We start from the raw sequence: 25,574 nt of genomic DNA on the forward strand, positions 1-25,574 counted from the left end.
ACTTCAATGTTGACAGATTTTATTAGTTTTTAAAAAGGTTTTGTTTAAAAACACCTTATCTAGGCAAAAAATAATGGGGATTTAGTTACATTATATGATCATACATTGCATAAGCCTGCCACAACGTCAATGTACCCCATCTTTGGCAGGTCCTACTCGCACAGTCTAATGTCTGCTCTTATGAGATTAACCCACTTACTTGGGGAAAAAAATTCCATCTGAGGCTCTCTGCAGTACAAGACTAAATAGGGACCTGAGATGAGGCACCTGTGGCAGGGAGGGGTGCAAAACCAAGGAGTTGGCTAGACTCCCAAATATATATAGGAAACATGGGGGGATGGTTGCACTCACCTAAACATGCTTAAATGGGGTGCTGCTGGGGGCCATATTATACAATAAACAATACACAAGATCCAGCGCACTCTCCTATCTACTAAACAGCAACTTCAATGTTGACAGATTATTAGTTTGTAAAAGTTTTTTTTAAAAACACCTAATCTAGGCAAAAAAATGGGGATTTAGTTACATTATATGATCATACATTGCATAAGCCTGCCACAACGTCAATGTACCCCATCTTTGGCAGGTCCTACTCTCACAGTCTAATGTCTGCTCTTATGAGATTAACCACTTACTTGGGAAAAAAATTCCATCCGAGGCTCTCTGCAGTACAAGGCTAAATAGGGACCTGAGATGAGGCACCTGTAACAGGGAGGGGTGCAAAACCAAGGAGTTGGCTAGACTCCCAAATATATATAGGAAACATGGGGGGGATGGTTGCACTCACCTAAACATGCTTAAATGGGGTGCTGCTGGGGGCCATATTATACAATAAACAATACACAAGATCCAGCGCACTCTCCTATCTACTAAACAGCAACTTCAATGTTGACAGATTATTAGTTTGTAAAAGTTTTTTTAAAAACACCTAATCTAGGCAAAAAAATGGGGATTTAGTTACATTATATGATCATACATTGCATAAGCCTGCCACAACGCCATTTAAGCATGTTTAGGTGAGTGCAACCATCCCCCCATGTTTCCTATATATATTTGGGAGTCTAGCCAACTCCTTGGTTTTGCACCCCTCCCTGTTACATGTGCCTCATCTCAGGTCCCTATTTAACCTTGTACTGCAGAGAGCCTCGGATGGAATTTTTTCCCCAAGTAAGTGGTTAATCTCATAAGAGCAGACATTAGACTGTGAGAGTAGGACCTGCCAAAGATGGGGTACATTGACGTTGTGGCAGGCTTATGCAATATATGATCATATAATGTAACTAAATCCCCATTTTTTTTGCCTAGATTAGGTGTTTTTAAAAAAACTTTTACAAACTAATAATCTGTCAACATTGAAGTTGCTGTTTAGTAGATAGGAGAGTGCGCTGGATCTTGTGTATTGTTTATTGTATAATATGGCCCCCAGCAGCACCCCATTTAAGCATGTTTAGGTGAGTGCAACCATCCCCCCATGTTTCCTATATATATTTGGGAGTCTAGCCAACTCCTTGGTTTTGCACCCCTCCCTGTTACAGGTGCCTCATCTCAGGTCCCTATTTAGCCTTGTACTGCAGAGAGCCTCGGATGGAATTTTTTTCCCAAGTAAGTGGTTAATCTCATAAGAGCAGACATTAGACTGTGAGAGTAGGACCTGCCAAAGATGGGGTACATTGACGTTGTGGCAGGCTTATGCAATGTATGATCATATAATGTAACTAAATCACCATTTTTTTGCCTAGATTAGGTGTTTTTAAAAAAAACTTTTACAAACTAATAATCTGTCAACATTGAAGTTGCTGTTTAGTAGATAGGAGAGTGCGCTGGATCTTGTGTATTGTTTATTATATATATATATATATATATATATATATATAATTTTTATTTTTTCTTTAATATTGTTTTGTTTTTGCACACATTTTTTTACTTTTATCATTGTTCTTGTAGTCAGTCTTGTCTTTTAGTCCATTGTGGGACCTTTTTTATCTTATCGATTAAACGTTTTATATATTACATCAGGATTTTACATCTGGATTTGTCCAGCTCCTTATTCCTTTCTGTTCTCAGTTGCAACCTCCATTTCCTCTTTCTCTGTCTGTACAATTACACCAGGGTTAACCCCCCAATAGGAGGTTATGCAACTTTAGGCTCCATCAGCTCTTTTCTTTCCTTTCTTTCCAACAATTTATCCATCAGGACTGGTTTAGTCACGAGAAGTCCAGCAACAGAAGACCAATTGATTTGCATTCTGACCACTATTTTGCTATCAGCTAGACTTGGGAATTCAACTGAAGAGATGCACATTTATAACACCAATATCATGTATGACAAAAAAAGGGTAAACACTTGCAAAAATTGACTCTGGAGTTATTGGAGTCTACTTTTGCACCAGCAACCATTCATGTCCATCCTGACCCTTCACTCCCATTCCTTGTAGAGGTTCATGCTTCTGAAACAGGTGTTGGCACAATCTTGTACCAACTAAATGCTCCTCATCAGCCTCTCCATTGGTGTAGGTTTTAAAAACTGTCAGACACAAAAAGGAAATATAAAATAGGACATAGAGAATTACTTGCTACTGTCTTAGTTTGTGTTACTGTTTACAATTTTAACAGACCATGAAAACCTTTCAAATATAGGGGAAGCTAAAAGGCTTCAGACAGGCTAGATGATTGCTGTTCTTTTCCTGCTTAAAATCATTCTTACACACAAACCTGGAACTAGAAATATCAAAACTAATGTCTTGTCCTATCAGTATAAATTACTTGAATTCATTATTCTCAACCAAACTCCAATAATCCGCAAAAAAGGATTATAGCATCTACTATAGTTATCATTTTCTCTGATCTCAATCGAGAAATGATAGAGGCCCCAAATCAATCTCATATCCAGATGCCCTCTAACAGGTTTTTTGTTCCTCCCCGGTAATAAGAGAAGTTCATATCTTTTTTTTTCACACTAACCTGATAACTGGGTATCCTGGTATTAAGATAATTCACCTAACAGGAATACAATTCTGGTTGCCTTTCAATCAGAAAGATATAAAATATTTTGTTCAAGCTTGTAACATTTGTGTTCAAGTAAAACACATTGAACCTTGCCTTGTGGACTACTGCTGCCATTACCTATACCCAAGCAGCCATTGCCTAGCCTCTCCATTGATTTTATTATTGACCTCCCTCCTTCCAATGGCTACACAAAAATACTGATAGCCATAAATAGATTCTCAAAAGTGTCCCATTTTATTCCCTTAAAAAGGCTTTCCATAACCCAGGAGCTAGTCAGTGTCTTTGCCAAAGAAGTATTTAGCCTTCATTGTATTCCAACAGATAAAGTATCAGATAGGTGTAATTAATTTATCTCCAGGTTTTAGAGATAATTCTGTTCTTGATTAGGTATCCTACTGAATTTTTTAACCTCCTATCATTCACAAACAAATGGAGTGGCTAAACGGTTCAACCAGGCACTAATGCAATGTCATGGATGTTTTATAGCTGAACCCCAGGACATTTAAGTGGATCTGCTACCATAGGCTGAGTCTGCTCGAAACAAGACTAGTCACGACTGCACAGAGCATAGCTATTTTCATAAATTATGGCTTCCACCCTACTGTTTTACCAACAGCATTTTCCCCATGGGAAATTCCTGTCTTGGATCAACTTACAAATAACCTGGTCAGACCACATCTTGGTCAGAAAAACATCTCCTCAAAAAGTGCTTACTGACAGGGCAGAAGGGCCATTCCTACATATCACATAGAAAGCTGTGTTTGGATAAGCATCCAAAACATCAGATTAAATGAATCCTCTATGAAACTGGCAACAAAATACACCTGGACATAAATGTTTTCCAGGATTCTCTATTATTATTTGGTATTTATATAGCACCATCTTATTCCGCAGCGCTTTACAATATTATGAGAGGAGAACATATAATAATAAATTAGACAATTATAAAATGCTACAGGAGCAAAAGGTAAATGATGACCCTGTGCAGACAAGCTCACAGCCTAGAGGAGTGGAGTATAAAGACAGAATAGCAAGGGCATGAATGTGGGAAAGTAGGAGAACTTGAGGTGAATGTGGAGTGTGGCCTCTTAGGAGAGAGCCAGACAGACAGATAGATTTGTGAAATAGAAGTTACTTTGGGAGGCCATAAGCATTTCTGAAAAGATCGGTTTTGAGGGACTTCTTAAATGATGGGGGTAGGTACCATCCGCAAGAAGTCCTGCAAGCATAATTTAGCAGTAAGGGTGCAGGCAGCGGACAGGAGAAGATCACCGGTAACAGGCATACCAAACATTCTGTTTCTCTCATAGTGCAAGGATAGGATCAGTACAAAATCCAGGCTATCCTGAATGACCAGTTTTCCAGGTGTACACTACAAAATCTGATTCACTGGAAGGGGTATGCACCCAAGGAAAATTCCTGGGTTGATGCTAGGGATGTTCATGCTCCAAGATTGATTAAATCACATTTAAAATGTCCTGATCAGCCAACCTTCTGTGGCCTGATGGGTGGATCTGGATCAGGATATTGTGAGGTTACCTGTCTATGGTGCCACTCTTAGACCAATGTTGATGCTGTGCATCATTCTTTCAGCCATTCTGATGCTTCTTTGATGCAGTGGTCCTTGTTGTGTCCATGTTGACTGTGTTAACCTCTACCACTTCAGCTAGAAGACTATTCCATGCATCCACTACCCTCTAAGTAATATAATACTTCCTGATATTTTTTAAATGTTGTCCTCTTGTTGTGGTAGTTTTTCTTCTTTCAAATACAGTCTACTCCTTTACTGTGTTGATCCCCTTTATGTATTTAAATGTTTCTATCATTTCCCCCCAGTCTCGTCTTTCCTCCAAGCTATACATGTTAAGATCTTTTAACCTTTGCTGGTAATCCATTAACCAGTTTAGTAGCCCTTCTCTGAACTCTCGAAGGTATCAATATCCTTCTGGAGATACGGTCTCTAGTACTGAGTACAATACTCCAAGTGAGGTCTCACCAGTGTTCTGCACAATGGCATGAGCACTTCCCTCTTTCTACTGCTAATACATCTCCCTATACAACCAAGCATTCTGCTAGCATTTCCTGCTGCTCTATAACACTTTCTGCCTACCTTTAACCTATCTGAAATAACTACCCCTAAATCCCTTTCCTCAGATGTTGAGGTTTGGACTCAAATGTGATATCAAATGTTCTATACACTGCCCTCAGGTTTTTATTTCAAAGATGCATTATCTTGCACGTATCCACATTAAATGTCAGTTGCTACAACTCTGACCAGTTTTCTAGTATACCTAAATCATTTGCCATTTGGCTTATCCCTCCTGGAACATCAACCCTGTTACATATATTTGTATCATCAGCACAAAGACATACCTGATGAAGACATACCTCATCAAGACCTTCTGGAACATCACTAATAAAAATATTAAAGAGAATGGGTCCAAGTACAGATCCCTAAATTACTCCACTGGTAACAGGACCTTGCTTCGAATATACATTGACTACAACTCTTTTTTCCTGTCATTCAGCCACTGCCTAACCCATTTAACAATACTGGAATCCAAACTTAAAGATTGCAGTTTACTGATAAGCCTTCTATGTACAACAGTGTCGAAAGCCTTACTGAAATCTAGGTAAGGTAATATAACATATTTCTCCTCACCTTGCAGTATTTACGCCCAGCGGCCTTGAGTCTCTACTAATGACTCTTGACATCACTCTGGGACATCACGCGGGAGATGCTGCGCACATTTTGGGGTCAAAGGCCGTTCTCGGCCAATCAGAAATGTAAAGCACTTATTTAAAGGACCACTATAGGCACCCAGACCACTTTGGCTTAATGAAGTGGTCTGGATGCCTGGTCCAGCTAGGTTTAACCCTTTTTATATAAACATAGCAGTTTCAGAGAAACTGCTATGTTTATATTAGGGTTAAGCCAGCCTCTAGTGGCTGTCTCATTGAAAGCCGCTAGAGGCGCTTGCGTGTTTCTCACTGTGAAAATCCCAGTGAGAAGACGCCAGGGTAAATGCTTTCCTATGAGACCGGCTGAATGCGCGCACGGCTCCTGCCGCGCATGCGCATTCAGCCGAGGAGGCGGAGAGCAGGAGGAGAGCTCCCCGTCCGGCGCTGTAAAAAGAGGTAAGTTTAACCCCTACCTCTCCATCCAGCCTGGCGGGAGGGAGTCCCTGAGGGTGGGGGCACCATCAGGGCACTATAGTGCCAGGAAAACGATTTTCCAAGATAGCTAATTTTGTCCCACTCAAAAAATTGCCTTCCTCCCAAGACCTAGTGCTTATTTTCATACGTGAAATTGTCCGATTACATGGCATCCCTCACAATATTGTCTCTGACAGAGGTTTTCAGTTTGTGTCTCGATTTTGGAGGGCCTTCAATAAACAGTTGGGCATTGAATTGTCATTTTCTTCCTCTTACCATCCCCAGACCAATGGTATGGCTGAGAGGGCTAACCAGACTCTGGAATTATACTTATCCCAATTACTTCCCTGGGCATAGTTTGCTAGAAACAATGCTAATCATGACTCTTCTGGTCATAGTCCTTTTTTCATTAATAACGGTCGTCATCCTACTGTACTACCAGCTGTTTTCTCTGACACGGCTATACCTGCTTTGGATGATCACCTTGCTTCTATCCATAATACACGTACCAAGGTTCACTCCGCTATGGAAACTTCGGCTGATAGTTTCAAGTATTAAGCTGATAAACTGCGGGGTGCCAACCCTGTTTACCAAGTGCGTGAGAGGGTGTGGTTATCATTGCGCAACGTTAAGCTGAAAGTTCCTAGTATGAAGCTTGCCCCCATATTCCTTGGCCCGTTCTGTATCATTAGGAAAATTATTCCGGTTTCTTATTTTCTGGCACTTCCTGCCTCTTTGCATATTCCCAACACCTTTCATGTCTCCTAGTTTAAACCTCTTGTTTGCAATAGATATATGGTCCCTAGTGTTCCCCCTCCTCCGTTGTTTTTTTCTGGACAGGAGGAGTATGAGGTCTCCTGAATAATTGATTCCAGGCTTTCTCGTGGCACCTTACAGTATTTGGTTGATTGGAAGGGGTAAGGACCTGTTGAACGTTCTTGGGCTCCAGCATCTTACATACATGCTGGTTGCAAAATTTGTGCTATTCATGCCAAATTTCCTCTCAAGCCTGGCCCTTCAGGTGGGGGGTAATGGAACATATCCCTCCTCACCTTGCGGTATTTGCACCCAGCGGCCATTCGTCTGTACTAATGACTCTTGCAACATGTTAATGGACGCCGGCTGCTGCTGATCCACGCCAACTCACGTCCGCCTGCATTGGTGATGACGTCAGCGTGCGCGGGACGTTGCGCGGGATGTCACGCGGGAGATGCGTGCGCATGTTTTGGGATCAAAGGCCAATCAGAAATGTAAAGCACTTATTTAAGCCCCAAATTACTCTCTCATTGCTCTGTCATGGTTTCCCTAGTGGTTGTCCGAGAGTGTGTTCTTGAGCGTTTATTTTCTGGTTTTTGACTTTGGCTTTGTTTGACTTCCCTGTATTCTGGTATCCCTGACGTCTGGCTTTCCCTTATCGTTGTGTCTCCTTCTGTGTTCCCTGACTTCGACAAGTATCCTGACTATTCTTTGGTTTGTTAAGTCCAGCCATTCTAAGGCCCGGTAATACGTTACCTATCAGTCCTCTGTGTGACACAATCCTATGTGCTGGATCAACTAGTAATCCTGACAGGTAATTTTAGTTACCCAATCAAAAAAATAAGATTAGTTTGGCATGACCTCCCTGAAGTAAACCCATGTTGTCTCTCTGATCTTGAAATCCATGTGATTTTAGAACCTCAACAATCCTATCCATTAACATGGTTTCCATCACGTTTCCCACTACTGAAGGAGGTCTTACTGGCTTATAGTTGCCTGACTCCTCCCTACTACCTTTCTTGTGAATGGGTACCACATTTGCTAGTTTCCAGTTTTCTGGGACTACTCTTGTTAACATTGATTGGTTAAATAAATCCGTTAATGGTTTTGCTAGTACAGCACTAAGCTCTTTTTATAACTTTGGGTGTATTCAGGCCCCATCAATTTATTTGTCTTTACGTTTGACAGTTGGTTCCTCTCTTGTCTGATCTCTGGTTTCCCTTGATGTTAGCTTGTTTATGGTTATTTTATTACTCTATGTTACATAACGTTTAGCTAACTAAGGACCTGTAATACATCCTACCATATCCTTGTCTGTCCAAGGGGGATTATACTTTGCATGTTGGGGTTTGTTGACAGCTATTGACAGCTATTCTGCCACTGTGCTTCATGTAACTCTGCAAAGACTTGAGACTGTGATCACCAAATCTAACTATCAATTTATGGCATGCCTTACACACAACTTTATTACTATATTTTTCAACAAAGATACGTTTAAGGTATCAAGGAATTAACCAGGGGTTGTATAACCCTTTTTACATTTAAATTTAAATGGACAGTTTTAAATGTCAGCATTGTTGTAGCAATGCTGAATTAATAGTGTCCATGACAAGCAATGCCATTGCAGAAACATTAACATTGATGCTGTCGACACTAATGCTACAGTAATTGTTGGGCTGGGGGAGGGAGGGTATTGGTTAATGTAAGGGGTAGGCTATATTAACTATAGAATTAGTTGGTCAATGGATGCCTAGAATTAGATACACCACTTAACCCTCCCTAACCATAACACTAGATACTGTATCTCTACCCTGCATGATTATATCACCAAGTTAACCAGTGTACCATATGCTATAATTACACCAGGCATTATAAATGGTAGCTTAATAATGCTAGGGTCTTTTCAATGTGGAAACATTATACTGTTTCTAAAGTCTAAATTTCGTTAGTCAACATTTTTAAATTGAATCTTTCGGCTATTAAAGGATTTATTGCTGCGTACCAGCTATCTGTTCAGTCACAGAAAGAGCCATTCCTTAAAACAAAAGCCCCATTGTTAATAATTAAATTCACTAACAGCTAAGCAGTGTCATCACATATCTTGTCGCTTTCTCTTGACACTATGCTAATGAAACGTTCTTCACAATCCCTGTGCAGTAGGACTTTTTGTTAGACAATCTAAAGATGGCTTCTATATCTGCCCTCTAGGTGGAGCTGTTGGCAAACATTATCTTTAAAATGAGTCCTATTTATTGTGTATCAAACTTGCTTCTGAATTTAACAAGAAAATAGTTATTGTTGACCTAGCATGTAATAATAACCAAAGGCACCATTTGTGGATAAAGTAGTCACAGCGGTTATCCTGGCAGGAGCATACTCATTGTAATGAAATGGAGCTTTATATCTAAAAGCATTCTCATTTGCTCAACACACTCTATAGACAGCAAGTTGTACCACTTGTGGCATTCAGGGTATCTTTGCTGCTGTGCCACTAGCAGTCTTTTTCTTTTAATTTTCTATAAAGAGATTTAGAGATGTTTGTGCTAGATTTGAGGCCAGATACATAATAAAGATACAAATTCTATCTAGAAAGCTAAATAAAAGAAAGGATTACATTTACTATAGAGAAAAGAGAGTGTCAAAGAACCGTCCACCTTCTATTCAGGTACACTTACTTTTGAGTGTATTCTCTTATATTCAATCTTTATAAATGTATTAAAAATCTCAAAAACATGTTTACACTAGGAGTAGGAAAATTACAGCTCACCAAATCTTCAAGTATGCATCACCTCCCAATATTCACACGAGGGTTTAATTGTGTGATTGGTGTGTTTTTGGGTCAGATTGTGTGTCTGTTGTGTGTGTGTGTGTGTGTGTGTGTGTGTGTGTGTCAGTGTACGCATGTCAGTATATTTATGGGTAAGTGTGTTTCTGTATGTATGAATGTATGTGTGTCAGTGTATGTGTGCCGGTCTTTATGTGTCAGCGTGTACATGGGTTAGTGAGTGTCTGTTTGTGGATGTATGTATGAACAGGGTATGTGGAAATTCAGTGTGAAGGACAAAGTTTTATTTTAAAAAAAAATCATTCGTTTTACATATTGTATTGTATTTATGAATATATATCTATATAATATTTGATTAAAACTCAGCTATAGTCACTTGGCAGAAATGCATACAACCAATGTTTGAGTCCTATTACCAGACATTTGATAAGTAATGTGGCAAAAATATTGAAATATTGATTTATTCTGTTGCACTTCTTCTTAAAGGAACACTCCGGATTTAAAATCTAAAAATAACTTTTACTTACCCTGTTCTACAGAGGAGAGTCCTCTGTTGTGGTTGCTGTACTTCAGGAAGACTGTCGATGACTATTATGTCTTCCCTCTCTCTCAGGACAGAATTTCTGCATATGCACCAAACTGAAGTACTTTCAATTTTGAAGTCCTGTGAATGCAATCCTTCATGTTGCAGAAACAGTTTTACGTTTATCTTTCCATCTTGATATCTTCACGCTCCACTATGTAATGCTGGGGCTGGTATAAAATTGAGGGACGGACACACATAGTCTTTGCATCCTTGAATGTAAGTTAGCTTGAGAAAGGCCCTCAGCATCTTTTGTTCCTGTATGTCGAACATGTCTTGTTGCAAATATTTGTTTGTTAGTGCACTTATTATACAGTGTTGCAGAATTTGCTGGCACTTTATAAATAACAATAATAATAGCCTGTAAACTACCTTGTGGTAATAATGGCGCTTAGAATGCCCCTTTAATGAGTATTAAGCCAATGCATTTTAAAAATAAAATATTACAATATTGGCTTGAAAATCATTTTAAAATCGATTTGACTGTTTTTAAAAAAAAAAAAAAATTATACATGTTTTATGCTAACTCCTTTTTAAGGCTAAATATTACAGTACTAACATGAAACAAGGTTAAATTTAATCATTATGTATGATTATAAATAATTATTTATTTACATGTATTCTTAAGGCTACCTATCTAGATCCCCCTATCTGTGAGAGATTGAAAGGGGAGTTTAACTCACCTTTTTGCCCTCCCTATGGCGGTCTCCATCCTGTTGTACAGCCTCCTTGGCTGAGATCATCAGAATTAATGATCTCAGACAATTCAATGTTTTCCCATACATTGGGAGGCGTGTGCGCATGTGCAGCAAAATGCCATGCTACTATAAAATATGCAGGGTTAGAACTACAGGGTCTATGCACCCAGACTACTTCATTGACATTAAGTGGTCTTGGGTGCCATTACTGGCCCTTTAAAGACATCGGAGTCATGAGGAGTATCATGGTAGACCCCCATACCAGCCCCATCCTTCCTAGGCACAAAGGTCAAAGTAGACCTTAACATTACAAAAAAGACAATTTAGTTTGTGAAAGACAGTAGGGATGTGATGGGTACATAAGAATATCATGGGATGTGAAGATGAAGAATAGGGCAAAACAGGGAAAACTTAATGTAAAAGAAGAGGCAGCTGGGTAATAAGGGTACATAAAACACAGGAGAATGACTAGGCGCATAAATTAAAATTTTGATACAAGATCAACACAAGTGACAAGAAAATAGGACAAAAGAGTCACTGAACAGATAAGAGGTGGGAGGAGGTGGCACACATTGGAAAGACATGAGAAATATGACACAAGTTACCAGTAAATAAACATAGTGGAAAACTGTCAACATGACAGGCAAAAGAAGCAAAAATATGTCACAAGAGTAACAGAAAGACAAAAAGACACAAGATACAGGAGAATGGAAAAACACAAAGTGTTAGACGTTAATTATTATTATCAAAGTAGCCAAAGATTGAGCAGTGTCTGTGTGCCAAGGAAAGCCCTGTATTTGGTTTTTAAAACTGTTCCCAAACATATTGTGAGGGCTAGAGCTGGTATGGTGCAGAGCCAGGATGATTGAAGTTGCTAATCGTAATTAGTGCCAAAAACCGTTTGTTGTGATGCAAAATCAGTTATTGGTAGCATAACTACACAATAAAGAAATGATAACAGGCAAATAACACCATATAATAAATAATAATATTAGGACAATTAAGCAGAACAGAAGGAACTATGTATACTCTGGAAAAACAGCATGTGGAGATGCCACGGGGACACCCTGGATACGTGGATTAGGCCTCTGGGGTCTTTAGAAAAGAGATGTTACTAAGGTGATTTATTAATGAGCTAATTTCTGTTGAAATTGGTACTTTTATAAAGTAAAGCTACAGGGATAGATAATTAACAACTAAAGCACACACTTCTAGTCCTCATTTTTTGCAGCTTACTTTTTTTTGCTGCTACTGGGGACCAGAACTTTAGCTTTGAGGATTGAACAGTTTCAATTTTTGATGCACTAGCAAGTTTAGCTATCTCAGCCCCTTTCATTGGTATTTTGGCACTTACACTGTTATTATTAGGAATGTTCCTGTAAAATAAAAAAAGTAGGAATATTGCATTGTTTACCGCAGTATGCAGGGTCTGTTTAAAGGTGCAGTTTTTAAGTGTCTGTACTTGCTCCTACTAAAGCACTGCACTGAACTGAAAAATACTATTTTGGGCACAATTCATTTCAGAAGTAATAATAATAAAAAACTGAATACGCTATGTTACAGATGTCCCTTGATTTAATGGAATGATATAAACTGAATATCTTCCCAGTGCTCAGGGAGAGTTCCCCATTTCAGCCGCATTGCTAATATAGAATTAACACTTCCATATTATTAATGTACATTTTCCACGTTATCAATGCAGCTGAAATGTGGGCAGTTTCTGGGTGCTGGGAAGACCCCCGTTTATATCATACCATTATGAAATGGATTTCTATTAAATCGAGGCACAGTGTGATTGTCTTACACCAAGAATTGGAATCTGCTGTCTGAATTTTTTCATGGAAATCTTTGTAAATATGATGATTCTGAGACTACTTTGAATCATAAAAAATGTTAAACTACTTTTCATGGAAATGGCAACAGAGTCACATAAAAATATATATGCAGTAATATGGCACACGTCAGTTTTCAGACTGTTACACCTCACTGTTTATTAAAAGTGTCCCTCTCGGGGGCGTGGCTACGACCGGGATGAAAACGGACGCATAAGTGCAGAGCTCCGCTGGCCAAACGGCAACTCAGCCTGAATCCACATAGGTAGCAACGGCTACAAACACCAAAAAGCACTTACCGACTGTCTGCACCCTCGAGCCCACATGGCGAGCAAAATCGCTCGCAAATCTAAGGGTAAAACGCCCTCTCTGCAAATCGCGGCCTTCTCTCCAAATAAGCGCTTCCAAGATGGCGCCAGAAGAGAGCGCTCCCCACACTCTGAATCGGAACGCAGTGAGTCTGGCTGGAGTGATATCACCTCCATATCGAGGACCACGGCACTGCAAGCTGAGGAAACAAATATCCCTAAGCTGCTGGAAGACCTAAAAACCACCATCATGTCAGATTTCCAGAAATTAGCTGCAGACATAAGGAAAGATGTCCAAGCTATTGGGGAAAGAACAGCCCATTTAGAAGATAAGACAGAGGAGATTATAGAGGCTCACAATAATCTGGCTGATGCCTATGACAACTTCTCTGCAAAATTACATGCACTGGACACTAAGATCACAGATATGGAAGATAGAGCCCGCAGGAATAATATCCGCATGCGCGGTATCCCAGAGGAGATCAGGGCCCAGGATTTAAAGCCGTATTTGATACAGCTATTTCAAACCCTGCTGCCAGAGGCTTCCCATCAAGAATTGGAGATAGATAGAGCTCATAGGCTCATGAAGCCACGAAATATACCGGCGGCGGTACCCAGGGACGCTATAGTCCGAGTCCATTTCTTCGCTACTAAGGAGAGGCTGATGCAAGTGGCCAGAGATCCAGCGCGCCTGACAGGGAAATATGCAGGCCTTCAACTCTTCACAGACCTATCGCCAGCTACGCTCGCGAAAAGGAGATCCTTTGGTACCATCACTAAAGCACTAAGAGAGGCGCAGGTCCCTTATAAATGGGGCTTCCCTACTTGTCTCATCATTCACAAGAACGGCTCAGACAAGATTGTTACTTCACCAGAAGAAGGAAGAAAACTAATGTCTCAGTGGAATATTCCTCTTCAAGCAGAGGCACTAGTGGCCAAGGATCCGGAGCCGGCGACTACCAGAATCACAGGGGACTGGCAGAAGGTGGCACCCGCTAAGTGAACTATCACTTTGGAGCTGTCAAGTGACGATTCCAAGCTATGCCGAGATCCACGGAAAGGGTGTAGTATTACATACTGACAAACTGATACTACTGTCTTCTTTCTTTTTTTTTCTCTCATTATCGCTGCATTATATAATAAAAAAAAAAAAAACACAGCAAAAAAAAAAAAAAAAGTGTCCCTCTCAAGCATGCAGATCATGTATCTGAGAGTACATATTTCTCATCAAGGTTTCTATGCATTTTTAGCAAAAACTTAAAGCGTGCTTTGCTCACCCGCACTGTTTATTCACTATTAAAATAAACCTGATTCCTGCCATTGCACGATTAAAATGCACTGCACGTGGAAAAATGTGTGTGTAACAATAACGCTAGATTTTATTTAGTCTGTGTTACATTTGCAATGAACTAACTGTGTATCAATTGATTAACAAATCTGCACTAATATGTTAAATAAAGGCAGTGTTGTGCAGTTTATGTTTATATTTTAATTTTTCGCTTGGTATAAACTGGTATAATTCAAAAACATTCAGGACTATTCACTAGACAAAATCTGGTGAAAATGACCATATTCCAGACGCAATGACAATTTTTATATTTACTAATGCCAAATATGGTCAGAATTTGGTCAGCCCAAGCAAATCTATAACAATCATATGGATACATTCGGTGTGCCTGGGTTAATAAAATTCAGAACAGAATGCACATTCGCAGATTATCTTTTTTTTTTGCAGGTGAATTATAGTTTTAAGTACTATTTGCGGATAGTTCAAATTCCTCCGAAGTGTATGGGTTATTTGTTGTCAGCTGGCCAGCACTTGCTGGCTAGCTACCACATTAACCCCTTAAGCACACAGCTTCAAAAGCCTGTCTTACCCATAAGGACACAAACCATTTTTGCATTTTTTGCTGTTTGTGTTCAAACCGCAATTTGCATCTCTGTCATTTATTGCACCAACACATATTATATACCATTTTTTAGAGGGCAAAAGGGGCTTTAATTTGATGTCACATATACATAGATAAATTCTCAATAATTATAATAAAAGAAAAAAAAACACAAACAAAACATTTTTTTTCACAGTTTTGGCAATAATAGCATGTGCATAATATGTCCAGCTTAGAAAAAAATAATTCAAAATAAATTAATTTATGTGTCTTGATTTATAGAGTCCATAATATGTATAGGTTTCAGCTTATTTTGAAAGTTACAGATCACAAAATTAAATGACTAAAATAAAATTTCAATGTGAAACTATTTTAGAAGTTGGTGTGTTTGTCTTGTAGGTTTAGTAGCCATCACAGAAAAAAAATTGCCTCACAAAAGTATATATTTATATAAAATAGATATCACAGGCTATTTGTCTAAGGTTATTTTGACACTTTTTATGTAGCCATTTCATCGCCAATCTCTGCTAAATATTGGAGTAAAATTGTGTTTTTTCTCTATTTTGGCTTTTACACAAATAACAAGGTTTTTGTAATGTGTATTTTGTAAAGCTGGAGTGTGCTATTCCTACCCCATATTGTGTTCAGCTACATCTGTTGAGTATAACGATACCTCCTTTGTATGCCTTTGGCACTATTCTGTGAAGCTACAACGCCATATAAGAGACAAGGCTATTTCAGTTTCCATAGTTAGAATTTTCATAGATGGATATGATGGGCCTATGTTTAATTTTGGGGGTATTATAGCAGTTTCACTGTTCAAATAACCCCACAAAGGGCTTTAATTTGATAAAGCAGACACCCTAGGGTATTATATATATATTTTTGTTTTGTTTTGTTTGGTGTATGTTTCTGTGTGAACACTTTTAGTATTATATTTAAAAAATGAATAACAATTGTTTAGATGTTACATTGTACGCTGGAATTGATAATTAGGCTCAATGGGGTACTGTTGTGATGACTTTCTTCTCTTTTTTTGTTTTATCTTTGAAGGAAAATCTTTGATGTAACAATTGAGATTTGCTTTAAAAAAAAAAAAAAAAGAATTCTACAATTCTACAATTCTACAATTCTACACCTGAGATTTTTTTCAATAAACTCTGTAATTTGATGATTTTGAGGTGTGAGTCTTACAATTCCTATCTGTTTTCATAAGCATTGAATTCAACTCTACTGGGTTGTTTCAACTAAACAGTAATTTGATGAGCTGAAAAATATTTGTGGAAACTAGGTCACGATAGCCAAAATAGAACTGAATTGGAGACCAGACATGCTGGTTCAAGAACTTGTTTTTTTTTTTTTACAACTAAATTATTTGAGCCTACGTTTTGCAGTTTGCTTTTCAAGTCACCACACTATACCCTAGCTTGTGAGGTAAACTTTTGAGGAGATAGGAGGGAGCCACTAACTAGGTATAAATTCAGTAAATATTTTATATACAGAGCACTCTGTAGAGATTTTGAGTTAAGATGCACATCGCTCTCTTTGTAACATGGTAAATGAAGTTCGAGGCCAGTAAATTATAATTGTATGAATGTGAGAAACAGAGCTGGCTCCGGAGCTCTTGGAGCCAGGGCTGGATTTTCCATTAGACAGTGTGCTTTTATTTCTCTCTGCCAAATTGCGCTCCTCACATTATAGAAACTTATATAACTTCTTTAAACCTCTTGTTGTGTTGAAGTAGTTATAAGGATGAGGGAATAGGAAAAATAGGAATAAAGAAAAAAATGAATGTTAAGACAGATAACCCCATAGAGAGAGTGAAACGTGTGTAGGTAGAGGGTCAATGCAGGGCCGTCTTTAGCGTGGGGCAAACGGGGCAGCTGCCCCATGGGCCCCGCGATTTGAGCAGCCCCCATGTACCTGGCGGTGCGGCTGCACAGAGCCGCACCGGCCCGCCAACTAAGGAGGCCCCCCGGGTTGCCCATGCACTAAGGGCCACCCGGTAAGCATGTGTGAGCAGGGGCCCGGTCGGGCGCTGTGACGCTTAAACAGCGCGACCGGGCCCCTTCCTGTACCGGCTGGGAGTAAGTGAGTGCCGCGCGTCACTTCCTCCCACCGGAGATAATAGCCGCGCGGGAGGACAAAGGCAGGAGGAGGGGAGTTCCAGAGGAGAACTCCCACCTGCCTCAGCCTGCCACTGGACCCCAGGGAAACCACCCTCCATAAAATGGTAAGAACCTGGAGGGTGGCTAAATGAGTGTGTGTGTGTCAGTAGTATGTCTGTGTGTGTCAGTATGTTTGTGTGTGTGTGTATGTCAGTATGTTTGTGTGTGTGTCAGTGTGTTAGTGTGTGTATGTCAGTATGTCTGTGTGTGTGTCAGTATGTCTGTGTGTGTATGTCAGTGTTTGTGTGTGTGTGTCAGTATGTCTGTGTGTGTGTATGTCAGTATGTCTGTGTGTGTGTGTGTTATTATGTTTGTGTGTGTGTCAGTATGTTTGCGTGTGTATGCCAGTATGTCTGTGTGTGTGAATGTCAGTGTGTGTGTGTGTCAGTATGTCTGTGTTTGTGTGTGTCAGTGTGTGTGTGTGTGTGTGTGTGTGTGTGTATGTCAGTATGTATGTGTGTGTGTATGTCAGTGTGTGTGTGTGTGTGTGTGTATGTCAGTATGTCTGTGTGTGTGTGTGTGTGTTTGTCAGCATGCCTCTCGGTGTGTATGTTAGTATGCCTGTGTGTGTCAGTATGTCTGTGTGTGTCAGTATCTCTGTGTGTGTGTCAAAATGTCTGTGTGTGTCAATACATCTGTCAGTGTATGTGTCTGTGTGTGTTTCAGTATATCTGTCAGTGTATGTGTCTGTGTGTGTTTGTATGTATGTATGTGTGTGTGTCAGTATGTCTGAATGTATATAAGTATATATTTGTGTGTCAGTGTATGTGTGTCAGTATGTATCTGCAAATGTTTTAATATATCTGTCTGTATGTGTATGTGTCAGAAGGTCTGTCAGTGTGATTGGGGGTTGGGCGTAATTTGGGGTGGGGGGAGGGGCAGGGCCTAGGGGGCCAAAGAACATGCTTTGCCCAGGGTCCTATTCATATTATAGATGGCCCTGGGTAAATGTATATAGGCATAACACTTAACCCATCAATAACACCCCAACCACATATTCCCTGAAATAACAACAGACTTGCTTTTGGAGAAAATAGGCCACAGGCAGCTTTATTGAAATCTAAATATATATCTTTAACAATTCAACTTTATAACATAAAACATTCTATATAAATAATTTACTCAGTCAATAAATATCCGTCACTGAGTACCACCTTGCCAACCAAAACATAACTTGGGGCAGCTGTCCTCCCCCCTCATTTCAACCAGCACAAGGCCTTTTTCTGGGCCTTCCATCCATGTAATGCTAATCACTAGTCGATTACGTTTTAGCATAACTGTATCTGAGGTTAGGGGAGGGACAGCCCTACCTATCCAATTTCCACAGGCCACTAGTCCAACCCACGGTTGACAAGGGCCATATACCACCATGCTGTGACAAGAAAACACAGACAAACAAACATAAAGAAAACAAATAAAGGGGGGGAGGACGGGAAGCTGTTACCAACTGATAATTAAGATGGCTACTATCCAGTAAACTGCCTTCTTATTTATACTAACACACCCCTTTGCCCCTTGATACTCCCCCCACGATGAACAGACCTCCTTATTAAATTTCTCTATATACACTCCCCCTCACACTTTCATGTCTCTGTTCTGCCTAGGCCTTGCCTGACTCCTCAGGGTCTGAATAATCACAATGAATATAAAGAAACTCAGGTGTCCATCAATGCAGCTAGTTGTTTCGGCATGGATATTCTGATGAATTACACTACAAAACATAACAATATTTATCTATATGTGAAGAAAAAAATAGAGATTAAAATGAACTGGAAAGTAGCAACATTACAACAATATATTCTTGATGGCATTCCCCCCAGGGGTTTGATGTTATTTAAAGATCATTCTTTCCCAATAAATGACCTAGAACTAAAGGGCACATGGTAATGAGGCCATGGAGGATGGTTCCTTCACTTTTATGAATCTTATTATAGAATACATGACTATATTACTTAAAGGAACATTATAGGGTCAGGAACACAAACGTATATTCCTTAACCTTGTTAAACTAACTATTTAGCCCCCCTTGTCCCCCATAAAGATAGTAAAAGCTTTTGCAGGTCAGCCGGCACTGGCTCTGCCCTCAATTTGCTTCCTTGGCAGACATCAGAATTGATGATCTCAGTCAATCACAAAACTTTCTCATAGGAAAGCATTTCATTGGCTGAAATTGTCAATTCTGATTATATCAGCCAAGGAGGCAGGTCAGGGGGGGCAGAGGGGGGAGGGGGAGGGGAGGGAGGGGTAGGAGCCAAATGCCTCCCTGGTAAATCAATCAATGGATCTCTATAGTGAAAATTTAGAGTCTCCATGCAGAGCGTGGAGACACTGAACGTCAGGGCTGCACACTTTGCAGCACTGAATCAGGAAGCACCTCTAGTGGCTCTCCTTGTAAATCTCACATTTGATGATGGACCACAGGTTCTCAATGGGGTTCAGATCAGGTGAACAAGGAGGCCATGTCATTAGATTTTCTTCTTTTATACCCTTTCTTGCCAGCCATGCTGTGGAGTACTTGGACGCGTGTGATGGAGCATTGTCCTGCATGAAAATCATGTTTTTCTTGAAGGATGCAGACTTCTTCCTGTACCACTGCTTGAAGAAGGTGTCTTCCAGAAACTGGCAGTAGGACTGGGAGTTGAGCTTGACTCCATCCTCAACCCGAAAAGGCCCCACAAGCTCATCTTTGATGATACCAGCCCAAACCAGTACTCCACCTCCACCTTGCTGGCGTCTGAGTCGGACTGGAGCTCTCTGCCCTTTACCAATCCAGCCACGGGCCCATCCATCTGGCCCATCAAGACTCACTCTCATTTCATCAGTCCATAAAACCTTAGAAAAATCAGTCTTGAGATATTTCTCGGCCCAGTCTTGACGTTTCAGCTTGTGTGTCTTGTTCAGTGGTGGTCGTCTTTCAGCCTTTCTTACCTTGGCCATGTCTCTGAGTATTGCACACCTTGTGCTTTTGGGCACTCCAGTGATGTTGCAGCTCTGAAATATGGCCAAACTGGTGGCAAGTGGCATCTTGGCAGCTGCACGCTTGACTTTTCTCAGTTCATGGGCAGTTATTTTGCGCCTTGGTTTTTCCACACGCTTCTTGCGACCCTGTTGACTATTTTGAATGAAACGCTTGATTGTTCGATGATCACGCTTCAGAAGCTTTGCAATTTTAAGAGTGCTGCATCCCTCTGCAAGATATCTCACTATTTTTGACTTTTCTGAGCCTGTCAAGTCCTTCTTTTGACCCATTTTGCCAAAGCAAAGGAAGTTGCCTAATAATTATGCACACCTGATATAGGGTGTTGATGTCATTAGACCACACCCCTTCTCATTACAGAGATGCACATCACCTAATATGCTTAATTGGTAGTAGGCTTTCGAGCCTATACAGCTTGGAGTAAGACAACATGCATAAAGAGGATGATGTGGTCAAAATACTCATTTGCCTAATAATTCTGCACTCCCTGTATAGTGTCCCTTTGAAAACCTGGACAAGGAAATAAATCAACTAGAAGATACTCTGAAACCCTATTTAGAAGAACAAATTCATAAAAAAATGTAAAAAATATTTGAAAATGAAAATGGCTTAGAAGTGGAAATGAAAATGAATAAAATAAATAAAATCATAAGAAATCTAGATTGCAATAAAAACAATAGGGTAAGAACCTTTACTAAACAAAGAGCACTATACAGAAATGGGATACAATCGACTGAGCATAGAAAATCCAACAAGTCCAAATTGGGAAACCCATATTTTACTCTGGTAAGGAAGAATTGTGAATTTATGTTGGATCCCAAATGCAAGAATTTCAACAAGCTTAGGTAAATAAGTGGATTCATAACACCAGAACCACACAAGTTAAAGAAAAAGAAAAATATACTCAAGCCACTAATACCAAGATAGTACTACAAAAGCCCACATAAATATTATAAAGGAGGAAAACAATCTAAATTAGCAAAGCAGTCCCTCGAAACAAAAGGTGCAGAAATGATAATGAACAGAGAAAGTTTACAAGAAACAACAATGGCTAACAAACAGCTGACAGTAACTGCTAAAATTTGCAAAGAGAGGATGTGGTTTAGGGAGTAAGGAGGAGACAAGAGGAGAAGGTAAGGATACGAGCACCCAGTATCAGAAGAAAACTAGTATCATGTCACAGGGAACCATCGAAGGGAAATGTAAAAAATTTAAAGAAAGGTTTCTATGCATGTAACCGGTGCATAGTGCGCAGAATAAGTATAAAAAGAAAAAAAGAAGGGAATAAACAAAGTCACATCTACCTGAGAACATATGAACAATATCACAAGGAAATACATGCAGCACACTGTCTCAGCACACTTTGCAACAACCCATAATGAAGACGAAAAAGTTGTAGTCATTTGCCAAGTCTACAAAGGGGTGATCATGTTAAAGATGAGACAAAAGGTCCCCTTATTGTCTTTTGGGGTCCCCACCCACTGTTCATGGGTGGGGGCCATGGGGAAGACAATAGGTCCCCCCCATTGTCATTAGGGCCTGGAGGCCAATGGGAGGGACAATAGCCCCCCCATTGTCATTTAGGGCCCCACCCACCACTCATGGGTGGGGACCGGGGTCGGGGGGGAAGACAATAGATCCCCCATTGTCATTTAGGGCCTGGAGGCCAGGTTGAGGGACAATAGGCCTCACCTATTGTCATTTAGGGCCCCACCTGCCACTTATGAGTGGGGGCCAGGAGGGGGCCCTATGTCCCCCCTTTAGTTGAATAGCCCCCAATCCACCATGGGGTCATTTATTGTGGTGGGGGAGCACAGGCTGTTCACTGTTTAGTAGACGTGCCCCTACTCGCGGCATAGTTCTCATTCTGTAAGAAGGAAATTCGGTAGTTTCGCTGGCATTCTGTCTATATGATGGATGACAGGATGTTCAGGAATACTGACAGGAAGCATTGCAAGATCACGGAGGAAAGGGTGAGTATTGTGGGAAAATTTCTTTGACCCACAGGAAGTGGATCAGAGCTGGTCAAGCATAGGAAAAATACATAAGAAAAAGTCCCTACTTTGTCTTATGTTTTACGGAAAACTATATCAGATAGAGAGAAAAGAAGGTAAAATAAACGCAATGGAATATTATATTTTTATTACATGTGATTTATATGTGTTTAGGGAATTAATTTCCCCTCTCTTGTTTTCTTCCTGCTTCTCCTTCTCAGATATGAACTTATTTCTCTCCTTTTTCAGACAAAAATCCAAATATACATATACAATATATATTTATATTGTTTTAAATGTGTGATCCTAATCTTGCTTGACCTTTCGCTGCTTTTGACACTGTTGATCATCCTCCGTAATCTCGGTCTACAAGATATTGCTCTCTCCTTGTGCTCCTCCTACCTCTCCCAATGCTGTTTCAGTGTTTCTTTCTCTGGCTCTACCTCTTCTCCCCAACCCCTCTCTGTTGGTGTTCCCCAAATTTCACTCCTTGGTCCCTTACTGTTCTTGATTTATATTGAATCCCTTGGTACGCTTCCAATATCATTTCTATGTGGATGACACATAGATGAAATCTATATGTCCTCTCCTGATCTCTCCCCGCCCCTCTTGATTGTGTCTCTGCCTCCCTGCTATTTTTAACTGGATGACTGCTCACTTTGTTAAACTCAACCTGTCCAAAACAGAACTTCTGATCTTTCCTCCCTCAAGTGTTGCTACTCCCGTGTCTGTATCCCTACACGTTAGTGGCGTCACTTTTGTGTAACTTTACCCCACTCCCTCTAGCATGTAAGCTCATTGAGCAGGGCCCTCAACCCCTCTGTTTCTGTGCATCCAACTTGTCTGGTTACAATTACATGTTAGTGTTAGTTCACCCATTGTAAAGCGCAGCAGAATTTGTTGGCGCTATATAAATAATAATAATCATAAATAATAATATGTCAGGATCACAAAATGATTCATTTGGTTTCTATATGTCTTCAGTCTGGTGCTTTATCTTCCAGAATGGTGATATTTCAGGCTTTGGTACTTGGTCTGCAAATATCGTTTTGGTGGACTTAAGTAAGGTTAGTTTTTAGGCCGGTAAAGTTTGATGAGGCCTGGAGTTTAGGATGGCTTCGTATCATAGGAGTTAAATCCACAAAAACTTGAAGACTGGTATCCCTGACCCAAAATTATCCTTAGCCCTAAACACTCCATAACCATTAGCCCCCTTAACCTTTATCACAGGGTACACTTCTGTACAAGGCATCTTAATAGAGTTGAGTAAAACAGTATACCCAGGGCCATCTGTAATTATAAACATCACTAAAATATTGCCGCCGTCTTTTAAAAGTGGCAATAATATAGCACTATGCCCCCACCCTCAGGGTCCCACTCCCGTGGCCCTGAAGGGGGATGAAGGGGTTAATCCCTTACCTTTTTTCCCTCGGCGCTGGGACTCTTCTCCCTCTTCTTCCATCATCGGCTGAATGCGCATGCGCGGCAAGAACCGCGCGCGCATTCATCCAGTCTCATAGGAAATCATCAATGCTTTCCTATGGACACTGGTGTCTTCTCACTGTGAACATCACAGTGAGAAGCGCGGAAGCCCCTCTAGCGGCTGTCAATGAGACAGCTACTAGAGGCTGGATAAACCCATAGGTAAACATAGCAGTTTCTCTGAAACTACTATGTTTACTGCAAAAAAGGGTTAAACCTAGCTGGACCTGGCACCCAGACCACTTCATTAAGCTGAAGTGGTCTGCATGCCTATAGTGGTCCTTTAACGATGGTGACATTTTCAAAGTTAATTGTGCCCATTAATTTGTTCACCAGAGCCTTCTTGTCAAAATAAAACCATATCAGAGAGGTAGAGAAAAGGTAGAAACATTTTAGTATTAAGCACATCTTGAAACATACAAAATTATTTCAGCATTCTCTGATTTTACGTTCCTAGTTTTTAGTGTTTTGGAAAGCTCTTTTAAGGTAGAATAATGGTATATCTGTAGCAAAATGATTGCCCTATATTTATCACTGGAAAGATGAAACTGTGTAACTCGATTTACAAGCTAAGCAACAACAGCGTGTAAAAGTTCTTGCAACTAAAGAACAGAATTCTATTAATATAGGGAATTTACATTAACATTTATGTAATGTCGTTTCACTAGGGATGAAGGCTTCGGTTTTCTTTTTCAACTATGCTCTCTGAAAGAAAAGTATGAAAAATATATAATTTTAACAATATTGTAATGTATCTAAAACTTAAAATACTGTATTAAAGATATAAACCTTATAACATTTTCCTTGATCCTTAACATAATGCATTTTGAAGAGAAAAAATAGGCAACTACAATACTCTTTACTGTAGGTCGGCTCACCAAATCCCCTTGTTATCCGTATAAGGCTCATGCTACTTGGGGAACATATAACCTGGATCTGTTGCGGCTATAAGTCAATTATTAAATCACTGTAAGAAAATCTGTCCCTTAACAACAGAATTGAAAGAGAGCAATGGCAAGTATCTGGATCATAATACAAACTATGAGTCTGTAAGGTTCCGTATACAGTTGAATGAAAGTTGGATATGCATTCAATCCCCTATTCACTGAACAGCCAATTGTAAAATATCAGCAACATATACGGTTTTCATCAATTTTTTTTTTTTTATCGCACTCGTAAATGCAGTTGCAGTGTACAATTTAACACAGTAAGAGACAAGCTGCAATTACAGTGTAATATTGTCGTTGTGAGTTTACCATTTACCAGGAGGTGGGGCTATAGAGCTAAAAGGTTAATGGAAAAGATGTAGGAATTTCATAGTTCCTTTATCACAATTTACGGATAGTAAATATACCAGTTGACCTCTATGGTTTCAACACCACACTAGAAATAGTAAAATAAATCAATTAAAGGTCTCTCTGAACTGCCCTACAGTTTACTTAGCTAGTGATTTTTACCACTCTAGGCAATTCTAAAATGTCACTAATACAGGTTTGTGTTATTGAAGTCTGTGAAAACACATCTACCAAATTGTTTGCCATTGCTTCACACTTTCTAAGAGGTGTATTGTCTGTTCTTACATTGGAGCAACACAAAAGAAAAACCTAGCAGGTTATTACTAGTGTGATAACGATCTTCAAAACCTAAACATCCACTTAAGATTAAGTATTAAAACAAATCAATAAACTATAATATTGACTGTTTTCAATACAACAATGAAAAACATAGAAAACGGAAAGTGGGAGGTGGTGGTTTCCATCTAACTGGATTTTATTTTCCTTGTATAAATCACAGTTGCTTAAACTCCGTTGGTTCAAAATATGTGTTTTGCCCAAGAATACTGTAAGCACTATCAAAATTACTCATAGATTGTAGGCTTTTTTTCACTTAAAAAGTACTGTGAAACATGTTGGTGTCAAATAAATACTACTAATATTATAA

This window comes from Pelobates fuscus, chromosome 1 (genome assembly GCF_036172605.1).
Source record: "Pelobates fuscus isolate aPelFus1 chromosome 1, aPelFus1.pri, whole genome shotgun sequence".
In the NCBI taxonomy this organism is placed as follows: Eukaryota; Metazoa; Chordata; class Amphibia; order Anura; family Pelobatidae; genus Pelobates; species Pelobates fuscus.